The sequence below is a fragment of the Macadamia integrifolia genome, chromosome 5, assembly GCF_013358625.1.
Source record: "Macadamia integrifolia cultivar HAES 741 chromosome 5, SCU_Mint_v3, whole genome shotgun sequence".
In the NCBI taxonomy this organism is placed as follows: Eukaryota; Viridiplantae; Streptophyta; class Magnoliopsida; order Proteales; family Proteaceae; genus Macadamia; species Macadamia integrifolia.
The window spans coordinates 28315319-28327168 of NC_056561.1; the positions used below are offsets into that span (position 1 = coordinate 28315319).

The 11850-nt window shown below is 42.9% G+C and overlaps 1 non-coding gene across 1 annotated transcript; it reads left to right on the forward strand.

Annotated features, from left to right (window-relative positions):
- Positions 1–10287: 10287 nt before the first annotated feature.
- On the forward strand, positions 10288–10394 carry LOC122080464. Its single transcript, XR_006140758.1, has one exon. It is a non-coding gene; the product is annotated as a small nucleolar RNA R71 (small nucleolar RNA).
- Positions 10395–11850: the final 1456 nt, after the last annotated feature.

Here is an 11850-nt window from a genome sequence, read left to right on the forward strand (position 1 = left end):
AATGCTCACTGGCACTCCATGTAAGTGCACTATGTTATCCATATAAAGTTATGCTAATTTGGCCATAGAGAACTTGGTCTTGATGGGAATGAAATGAGCAGTCTTAGTAAGCCGATCAACGATCACCCATATCGCATCCATCCCCTTAGGTGTACATGGTAGTCCAGTGACGAAGTCCATTGTAATCCTATCACACTTCCAGTCTGGTACTGGGAGTGGCTGAAGAGTATCATAAGGTCGATGCTTCTCAGCTTTTACTTTCTGGCATGTAAGACAAGTCGCTACATATAGAGCTATTGTGACTTTTATGCTTGGCCACCAGTAATTTTGTTTGAGGTCTTTATACATCTTTGTACTTCCTGGGTAGAGTGAGTACTCGGAGCTATGTGCTTCTCGCACTATCTTGTCTTGTATATCCAAATCATCGGGTACACACAATCTGCCCCGAAACATCAATGCCCCATCACTGGCTGAAACAAAATTTTGGTCGTTCATTGTTTGATCTTGAACCTTAACTCTGATCAGCTGCAATTCAGGATCCAAAGGTTGTTTCATTATTACCTCTTGCCTGATAGTCGGATGCACTTGTAGAGCCGCCAAGGATACAGTCAACCATTTAAGGTTTTCTGGTTGACGTTCAAACTCTAAGGTTACTCCTTCGTATAAGAGAGCTTCATCCATTAGCGTTGCCTCATGTACAAGTGGTGGGCTGACTGCTAAGTATGAGAGTGACACAATCTGTGCCTTCCGACTCAATGCACCTGCCACTACATTAGCCTTGCTGGGATGATACTGAATGTCGCAGTCATAATCCTTCATGAGCTCAAGCCATCTCCTCTGCCACTCATCAATAAAAATAATTACCCATTTACCGACGACATCGTGAAATACTTGATTCATTAAATCCATGAATGCTGCTGGTGCATTGGTTAACCCAAAAGATAACACTAGGAACTCATAGTGACCATACCGAGTCCTGAATGCTGTCTTGGGTATGTCGCCGCTCTTTATCTTGGGCTGATAATAGCCTGATCGAAGGTCTATCTTTAAAAATACCTTGGCACCTTGCAGTTGGTCAAATAAATCATCAATGTGTGGCAATGGGTACCGGTTCTTAATGGTTAGCTTATTCAATTCCCGGTAATCAATGCAAATATGCAAGCTGCCATCCTTCTTCTTGACAAACAATACTGGGGCGCCCCAAGGTGAAACACTTGGGCGAATAAACCCCTTCTCCAACAATTCTTGCAACTGCATCTGTAACTCCTTCAATTCGGCTGGTGCCATCCGGTATGGGGCTTTAGAAACTGGAGCTGCTCCAGGAACCAAGTCTATGGCAAACTCCAACTCTCTATCAGGCGGTAAATGCATCAAATCATCTAGAAAGAAGTCGGGAAGCTCTTTAACCACCTTTACCTCTTCTAGAGGTGTAATCCTTGCATCAACATCAAGTACCAATGCTAAGTAGCCCTGACATCCGTTCTCCAATAACTTTACAGCTTGAAGGGCAGAGACGAGGACCTTTCTCACCCGTTTCATTTTATCTGCTCGGTATACCAATTCTCTTCCTTCGTCATCTGTCACCCTAATCAGCTTTTCAGCACACATCACATTAGCTCGATGAGCCGACAACCAATCCATGCCCAGAATAACATCAAAATTCTGCATATTGAACTTAATGAGCTGTGCATCCAATTTCTTCCCACTGATTTCCACTGGGCACGACCCATACACCTCCTTCAACTGTGTAACTTTACCAGTAGGCATACTAACAATCATCCCATGATCTAGGGTCCTGGGTGGCATACCAAGTTTCTCAGTAAATCTCTTAGATACGAATAAATGTGTTAGCTCCTGAATCGAATAAAACATAGGCTGGTATGCCCGATATAGATAGGACACCTAGTGTACAATGCATATAATTTTAGCAGGTCATCAATAATTAACATAAGGAAATTCTTAAATTTAAAATGTACCTGCTACCACTTCCATGCTGGCCTCAGCTTCCTCAGCTGATAGGGCATACATCCTTCCTTGCGGTTGATTCCCCCGAGTTAAGGGAGGTCGGTACGCAGAGGGCTGACTGGAGGGCAAGGCTGGTCTGACCCAACAGTCTTTTGTATAGTGCCTATAGGAATGGTAGTTAAAGCAACGGATCTGTGATGTCGAAACTGGGGCGGGGCCCCTCTACACTTGACCCGTTGAAGATGGAGGTCGGGGCGGCCTTGGAACTGTAGGTACCACACTAGTGTTTGGGCAAAAAGATGTAGAGCCCGAACCACCATCTAGTCGAGGAGGGTAGCTAGATGGCCTATAGGGCTGCCTATATGTAGGCCCAGAACTGTACAACCCACGGTATGCCTTGGAGGAGCTGTCTATATCCGAAAATGGATTTGTTCTCTTCCACAGTCTAGGTGTGAGGGACTGTTCTCCCTTCCGTTTATCTTCCATAGTCTTGGCTTTCTGCACAATCTGGCTATAGTTTGTCAAGTCTAAGACCTCAAGTACAGACCCAATGGATGCCTTTAGGCCCTTCAGAAATCTTGTAGCCTTTTCTTCAGCTGTCCTCATATGCCTAGGGGAAAAATGGAACAAGCTCTCAAACTGCTGCTGATACTCAAGGATAGTCTTACCTCCTTGAGTTAAGGTCATAAATTCTGTCTCCTTGCGGTCTCTGAAGCTACGTGGGTAATGATTGTCCAAGAACAACTCCTTGAACTGTTCCCAGGTGGGTTCTGAAAGTGCGGCCAACAATATGGGCTTAGAGGCTTGCCACCAAGAGTTGGCCTCCTTTTTGAGTTGTAACCCCGCACAAATGAGTTTCTATGCATCTGTGAACTCAATCACCTCAAATATTTTCTCCAGCTCTTGGATCCATTGGTCCAGCTCCAGAGGATCACTCCCCACCTCAGAGAATACAGGTGGCAAGTTCCTCTTGAATGACTTCACTACCTTTGACGTATTATTCGTCGGTGGGTAATTAGGCGCATAAGCTGGATAATAAGGGTATAGAGGGGGCACCACATACAAAGGAATAATGAATGGAAGAATTAGAGGTGTACCTCCCACTTGTGGCCCCGTACCAGACCCTACAGGCGGGTCCTGTGGAGTAAGTATCCGGGGAGGTTGACCTGTTTGAGAAAGGTCCAATTATTGTTGTATAGCAGTCATAAATGCTTGCTGTTGCTGAAGCATTTGTTGCTGAAAAGCCTATTGTGACTGCTAGATTATGGTAGCAACATCCCCCGGAGTAAACACCGGTGGAGGGTCCGGAAGTGCAGTCATAGGTGGGTCCCCTTGTGCCCCTCCCTGACCAAAGGTCTCTAGAGGTTGTGGAAGTGAGGTTTGCCCCACAGAGCGGGACCTTTTGGGAATCGGTGGTCGATCGACTGGATGAGGATCACGTGAGGTACCTCGTGCATTGCTACCGGATCTAGTACGTACCATCGTATCCCTGTACCTAAAACATATCATACACCACATTGGTTAAACACCTTAGAATTTATATCGACACATAATCATATGCCAACGCATAGGGTATTATAGTGTATGAAGGTTTTGCAACTAGCAATAGATTGATCCCGAAAATATGGTGCTAGTGCTTCAACAAGTCGGATGATGGTCCCACTCGACCATAAGGTGCTATCCACACACCCTTTTTTTTTTCAGGTATATTCTTATAAGAATAATAATAATAGTAATTATAATAATAATACCCCCACCTTTCTCTTTTTATTATTATATAATTTTTTTTTCAAGTTTTCTCTCAACCGACGGACTGCCACCAGCGGGCAGGTTGGGCCGCCGATCATCCCGTCGGTCCAAATCTTCAATCGGCTGGTTGACACCGACGGGCAGGTTGGCCCATCGGTCGGCCTGTCGGTCCTACCTGAGCGGGAATTTCAAACAGGGCTTTTAAGCCCCTGTTCTTCCTTTGTTCTCACATTTCTCCTTCACTCTCTCTCTCTCTCTCTCTCTCTCAGGCGATTTTTGAGAGCTCCTTGATGCTTCCACTCGCGATCTCACTCAACGATCCGGCGGTTTTGGGAAGATTCAACTCCTCTACTCACAAGTAAGTTTCTTCCTCATTTTCTTCTCAGAACATATACTTTGGGGGTAGAACTCATGAGTAGTCTTAAATCTCAATTCTTTTCCATGTTTCCTTGTATAGGACAGTGATTTCATGTGAATGTGATGTTTTCTCTGTGATTTGTTTCTAGTTTTAGAATTTACTTATCAATTTTTGAGGAAAAACCCCTACCGTGCCCTAGTTTTCTCAAATTTGGGGATTTCTTCAATCTCTGCTCTTTTCTTCCCAATTAATAACTCAAATGCAATGTCTTATGTTTGATTTGTACTTGACATGTTGTAGAGATCATAAAAGTCACGTATGCTTGAAATCCCATTTCTTCCCATGAAAATCCATCTCTGTGTGTTGGGTTCCTTTGATCCTCTTTCCCCTCAATATCATAATAGTAGATGTTTTTGTATATTCTAAATTGTAGAATGATATCATTTCATCCATGAACATGTAAGCTTCATGCTTCACTCTATTGTGAGTCTTTTCATTTTTTTCCTTAGATTGAAGTTGCACAATGAGAATTAGGGTTTTTCTATCATTCTTTATTTGCCATGCTTTATATGCCCTTTCTATCACATTGTTGTTTTGCCATAATCTCTGTCTTGTCACTGGCCAGGAATTTCATTTATGGACTTTTTATCATTCCTCACTTGTCACATTTTGTCACATTCTATTTTTTTTCCATGATTTTTGTTTTGTCACTTACCATGCATTTCATCCATAGACTCTCTATCACTCCTTGCTTGTCACATTTTCTGTTTTGTGAGAATTGGGTTTTGGGGCTCCCTCCTATGGCTCACCCATTTATTTATTCTCTTTGTTATTCTTTTTCCCTTACTCACCATTCTTTCTCCCCTTTTCTTGCCAGGATGTATTCTCGCAAGGGCAAAGAACCCGCATCCTCTTCCACTTGGCGTAAGACTACCGCTTCCAAATGGAAGAGTGCGGGGACTAGTTCCCCAGCCCCTCGCACAGGGCGACCCAGATCTGCCCCTATTGATTATTTCGACTATGACGAGGAACTCTTCCACTGTTCAGAGGTAGCAACCAACTGGCAGGCCTTCCTGAAGAGGTCTGTAATGATGGAGAAGACTGTGGTAGTTGACGACTTCCACAAGGTTCAACTTCAGGAGAGGTTCACCGTATTAGGTTAGCAGTCTATCCTCCACATAGACCGTCCGTGCTACGAGTAGCTGGTTCGTAGATTCTACTATAACCTGGAGGTTTCCTACCAGTACGAAGAGTATGCGATAACTAGTATGGTGAAGGGGGTGGACATTCAGCTGACCGTGGACACCCTGGCTAGTATTTTGGGTATTTCTTCAGCTGGGCACCGTTTCTACAGTCCTCCCAAGAGTAAGCCCATGGGTCCGTTCATGAGTTTGGAGACATTGGACCACATCTATGAGACCATCTGTGGCAGCAGGGAGCATCCGGATTCTGAGACATCATTTTTCCCAGAGGTTCATGTGTTTACCCGTTTGGTCCAGTTCAACTTGCTCCCCAGAGGAGGTCACCGGAACCAGGTGGGCTTCATGGCGGCCTTCTTAGCCTTCTGCATTTATAAGGCTTTAGAGGGGGCTGACGAGCACTTGTGCTTCCCTTACGTCATCCTCAAGACCATGAAGCACCATACTTCTCACCCTGAGGATGGAGGATTTCCATATGACAGGATCCTCATCAGGATCTTTGAGTTCTTTGGGGTGGACCTGAGTGGTGAGGAGGGAAAGATGCCAGTAGATAAGTTTGACAGGGGGAATCTATTAAGGATGGGTCTCCACACTCTTATGGATGTACCTCAGAGAGCGGGAGCTCAGAGAGGTAGAGATAGGAGGGCTGCCCCTAGGGAGGATGTTCCCATGGAGGAGGAGTCTAGTGAGGAGGATGAGGACTATGTTCCTCAGGGTGGGGAGGATGATTTTGTGGACGAGGACATCCTTGAGGAGGTGCCTCATGAGTCGAGAGGTGCTGATTCTGGCTTCACTAGAGCTGCAGGCCCGCAGCATAGAGCCCCATCACCTGAGAGTGGTGCATATGATTTTGAGGGCATGATGTCTACTATGAGGGCTTTGAAGGACAACCAAGATCAACTGTTAAGAAGACTAGATGAGAGTGCTTCTAGGGAGGAATGCATCCTGGAGAGGCAGGCTACTTTGGAGAATTCCTTTCTCAGACTGGACCAGGACTTGGATACAACGGCCAATGCCATTTCAGCAGATTTTGGTCGACTTCGGAGGGATGTACAACTGGTGAACTCAAGGTTTGACTACTACGACCGTTGACTCAACGTTAACTTGAGACCTCAGGTGAACAGAGTAGTAGTATTGGACAATGACGATGATGATGATCAGTGAAGACTTAGCTCATCCACACTAGCTTCTCACCTATTTCAAGTTGTTGATCTTGTTGTATTTTTCTTTCTTTTCTCATTCTCTGTACTTTCTCTGTAACTGGACTTATTTGTGGGGTGATGTGTTTTGATGGTGGTTTGTGGCGAATTTGTATGTTTGATAACTTGTTTAGTTTAGTTGTGGTGTCTTTTGTTAATTATGATTATTGATATATATATATATATGTTGTTTATCAGGTGTTTGTGTGAAAATTTTTGGAAATCTTGTTTTGCACCGTTATGCTGCCGAAATTTCATCAAACTCGTACTTGATGGGTTATGACATCAATTAATTAACCTTTCATTTTCTCTCACGTATGCCATGTATGCAATATCTAAATGCAACCATTTTTATTACTTTCTTTCTTCGACTTTTATCTCTTTAAATTTTTTTTTTTTTTTTTTTACATTAACCCAATCCCATTTCCTATTATAGATTCTATGGGGTCTAATGGTATGCTGTGAGTGGAATAGAGCATCACGCTTTAATACCACCGTTGTCACACCCCGTTCACATAGAACTAGACCGGTGATCGGGTTAATACCGGTTAACCCAAACCTGCCAGGATCATCTGATACAGTATCCAACCACAACATACCCACAACTTAAGAAAGTGTTCATCAGTTCAGCGAAAGATTTAATTTACCTGTAAATATTCCCATTATACTTGATACCTAAATTGTAATACATAGTTAAGTACATGTGGGCCCGCAAGCATGATATTTACACAAAAGAATACAATTTACATATCAAGTACACAAAAGGGATCATCAAAAACACAAAGGGTACAGCTCAGCTCGGTATCAAAAGTAGAGCTCAGCTCGGTATCAAAAGGTAAAGCACAACTCGGTATCAAAAGAAGAGCTCAGCTTGGTATCAACAGTAAAGCTCAACTTGGTATCAAAACTAAAGCTCATCTCGGTATCAAAAACTATGGTCCCGTAGCACGGCCCTCACACGGGCAATCCGTACCATGCTCTAATTCCTCGGGGACCCACCAATCCTCTTCAGGGAATTCAACTATGGGGCCTGACCCGTGCTCTTCAGATTGATGACCTGTAAAATCATCTAAAAGCAGTGCACACGTGGGATGAGCTCACTAGCTCAATAAGTGAAAAGAAGGACCACACAGCAGTCCATACAACAAATCACAACCATATGCACTGTATGCTATGCAATTCATTTTTAATCACATCCACTTAAATTACATTACTAAGTCTTTGGTTTAGTACTACAACAACCACAGTGCGCGTATACTCTGGGTACGAGCTGCGAACTCCATCCTGCGATACGCCTATAGGGCTGTTGGAGAAGGCCCACCGTGAGTACTCGAAAAAGTAAAACATGCCGACCACTGGCTCTCAACATAAAGTAAATGACAGAAATTAAAGGTGCTGACTCCAGCAATTTAAAAGCAGTACGATTGGCCCTCTTGAATATACCACCGAGGTTGCCGATTGTCCTAATGACCAGTCGAGCGTATATCTAACCGCCACAGTGACCCAAAAATCGCGACCACTGCTTCCCCCTGAATGGTAACCCAACACCTCAACCCCTATTGGGAAGGGTCGTAGCACGGGAAGATGATAATCCTAAACCGCATGCTCCTATATGACATAGTACGATTGTATAGTGCCACCGTGTCCCATTCCACGGGCCACCAATGCACTTGTGTCCAAGCCGACTATGGCATCTAGTCTATTAATGCATCATGCACAATGATTTCAACATTCATCATATAAGCACATCATCATTTGACATTGAGAAAATAAACACAACACACATGGCATAAAAATATGAGGATGGCTAAGCTACATAGCATTTGCATGATGACATGGCTAGTCTAGATACAATTAGATGAATGCCAAACAAGCCTTGAAACAAGGCCAAACGTCCTCTCCCCACTTACCTGTAGTGTACAAAGACTCACACCTGGTACGGGTGAGATCCGATGCGAGAAGCGTAAGATTTGGTGAACCTATCATGAGTGAATGGGATTAGCATTTCATCACTTTAGGGTCAAAACTAATAAGATTTGGTGACAAAATCATGTTTAGAATCCTAAATGACGGTCGCACGTCCGATTTGGGTCCGTTCGGACGTAGAAATCACGTTGGGAGTCTCTCAGGTGGGTTGGACAACTCAACTGTCTTGACCCACCAGTCAGACCCACCGGTCATGACCAGCGGGCAGGTTGGCCTACCGGTCGGCCCACCAGTTGGGCCAGTCGGTTGGCCCCGAGGGCCTGCCCTCTTAGGTGGGTGCCCTCAGGTGGGCCATTTGGCCCACTGGTCTTGGCGGGAAAATACCATTTTCCCCCAAACCTTCCCCGACCTTTGGGGAATCAAATGGGGCTTTTCCAAACCCATTCTCCACACATTCAAGGTCTCATAAGATGGTTCTAACCTAGATCTAGGTTAGATTTAAGGAATGGAAGCCATCTTACCTTCTTTGCTCAAAAACTCGTTCAAAGACCCCAAAATCACTTCAAATCACTAATGCTCCTCCAACCGTGGAAACACTTCTTCAAATTTTTCAAAATCAACACATAAACCATCTATTAAACCTTAGATTCATCATCTCAAGGGGGATTTATGAGACCTCAAGAAACTCTACCCAAATTAAGGGTTTCATTTGGGTATGGTGAAAGTTTAAGGAACCCAACCTTTGCTCACCTCTAAACGTAGATCTCGTATTGGAGATCACTCTTTCAGCGTTGGAATGGGGAGATCAAACCTCGGTGCTATTGAAATCCATTTCTTCTTCCTCTTCCTTCCATTTTCCTCTTCTTTCCCTTCTTTTCTCTCTCCTCTTTACTCTTCTCACCAAACGCCCGAGTGTCATAAATGAGAAAAAGGAAAAACATAATGATAACTATTTATACTTTTTAAAACATCTTGTAACCTCATGGGTGAGTCACTCAGGTGGGCGGATGCGCCCACCTGTGACCACCCATCTGAGGGCCAAAACTTGGCCAACAAGTGGGATTTTGATAGAATTCGACTCTCGACACGAATCTCACTCTTGGCATAAGATGTAATATACGTATGCGCCTTAAGATACGGCTACATACCTGCTTTATCCGTACATGGCCTTATGATATGTGCATGTACACGGCTTGGGTACACCCATCTCCTCTGGCACTGACTCAGACTTGTCTGGCCAGTCGGTGTTCAAAGTCACCCTTGCCATCATGGTCCATAAGGAACCTGCCTTAACCCTCTCCGATTCGGGTACTGCATGGTTAAACCGGGTCAACCGTGTAATCAGACCGGGTTTAAGAATTAGGATATTACATCTGGGGTCCAGGTTGACCTTGATTATGGAAATTGGAAGGCCCTGCTTGGTTGCCCTGATTTTAGGAGAAATTTGGGTGATTTCTCCATTCAAGATTGTAGGTGTTACTATATGGATTATTCTGGTATAAGGTATTAACACTAACATTAGAAGTGCCCTCAGAGGTGTTGGGGCATTCTTCTATGACATGTCCAGGAGACTGGCACCAAGCACAAATCTTAACCAAATTGATTGATGATGGCTTTCTAGGAACAATAGCCTCAATCCTCTTGATTAGGCTATCCAAATGGGCTTCCTTGGCTACTCCCATCTACAAAATATTCTTTTCCTCCTATAGTTCTTTCACTCTCTTGGGTTGATTCCCACTCACGGGTTTTGTCAGCTAAGTCAAGTAAGAATTCCCATGCCTTTCCTTCATCTGTAAAGGATGTAAATCCCTCAGGACACATAGACTCTATCATTTGTTTAGGTTGGTAATCAATACCCTCATAAATTATTTAACATAAATGCCATAAGTCTAGGCCATAGTGAGGGCATTCTTGGAGTAGATCCTTGAATCTCTCCATAAGTTTGGAAAAGGACTCACTAGGCTTTTGCTTAAATTGAAGGTTATCACTTCTAAGTTTATTGATCTTGTGAATTGGAAAAAACTTCTTAAGAAAGACAACTGTGAACTATTCCCTTGAGGTTATGGAATTTATGGGTAACCCATACAACCACTTCTTAGCTTGGTCTTTCAATGCAAAAGTGATAAACCTAAGCTTAACAGTATCATCAGAAAGTTGTTGGATCTAAATTAGAACACATACCTCTTCAAATTCCCTTAGAAATAGGTATGCATCCTCAGAGGTTAGCCCATAAAAGTGGGGCAACATAGTGATGTATTGAGATTTGAGTTCAAAATTATTGCCCTGGGCTTGTGGTAGAACTATGCAGGAAGTTTGGGCTGTTCTAACAGGGTAGAACCTATCTTTCAAAGACTTAGGTGAAGGGTTTTGATATTGGTTTTCCATATTGAAAGGTTTTAAAGAGTGCAAATGTATAGGGTCACTACTTGTTGGATCTCTTCTTTCTAACCGATTCTTAGTATTACATACCCACCTAACACTCATGCAACAAAAAACTATCCACAACTAGAGTAAGACAAGCATAAAAGAATGGATAGAAAAACTTTTTTTTTATATTTTTTATATTTTTTTTGGCTTTTTAGGAGCTTAGCGGCAGGGATCCGCGGTTGCTCAGGTCAATTCCTGAGGTACTGCTATAGGGCGAAACCTATCGTTATCATACTGTAAGGCATGGCGACCTCCACCGATACAACTATTATTGCAAGTTGTTCTTCTCAGGAATTTAATAAAAGAAAAGGAAAAACAAAATAAAGTAGACAAAGCACTCTGATTTACCAAAAGAAAGAGAAAAATAACATGGAATTGTCTCCTCGGCAACGGTGCTAAAAACTTGTTTAAGATTTTAAAATGTAACCACAAGCATACGGATCAGTGTAGCTATGGGTCGAACATAAGGAGAGTAGCCACTTTATGCTTTTGCTTCTTTTAATAATATGAAAGTGAACTGATTCTAACGATCGTCCTAAACATATGTATCTAAAATAACGTCCTAACCATTTGTCATCTATGAATTTAAATACGCAAGCCATGTAATTAAAATTAAATAAATAAATAACTGAAAATAAACATCCCATGCATTTAAAAAACAATGAAAGAAAAAATGTTGAAGTAAAAATAAAGTAAAAGAAAGGGGATAAAGCTAGAGAGAGACTTACAAGTAGGTTTCTCTACTTAGCCCGAGGGATGCATCATAATATGAGCTTCCCTACTTGACCAGAGAGTCACTCTTATAAAGGTTACTCTACTTGGCATTAGGAAAATGGAGGCAATTAAAATAAAAAATAATAAAATGATGGTTCTATGGCTAGGAGGGGCAAAGCTAACACATACACTAGCCATGAACCTTGGGGGAAAGGAAAAAAAATAATGTAATGACTGAAATTAAAATCATAAATTAAGAAAGAAAGGGTAATCAGAAGAGGGAATGAGAGGGGGGAGAGAAGACTACTAAAGG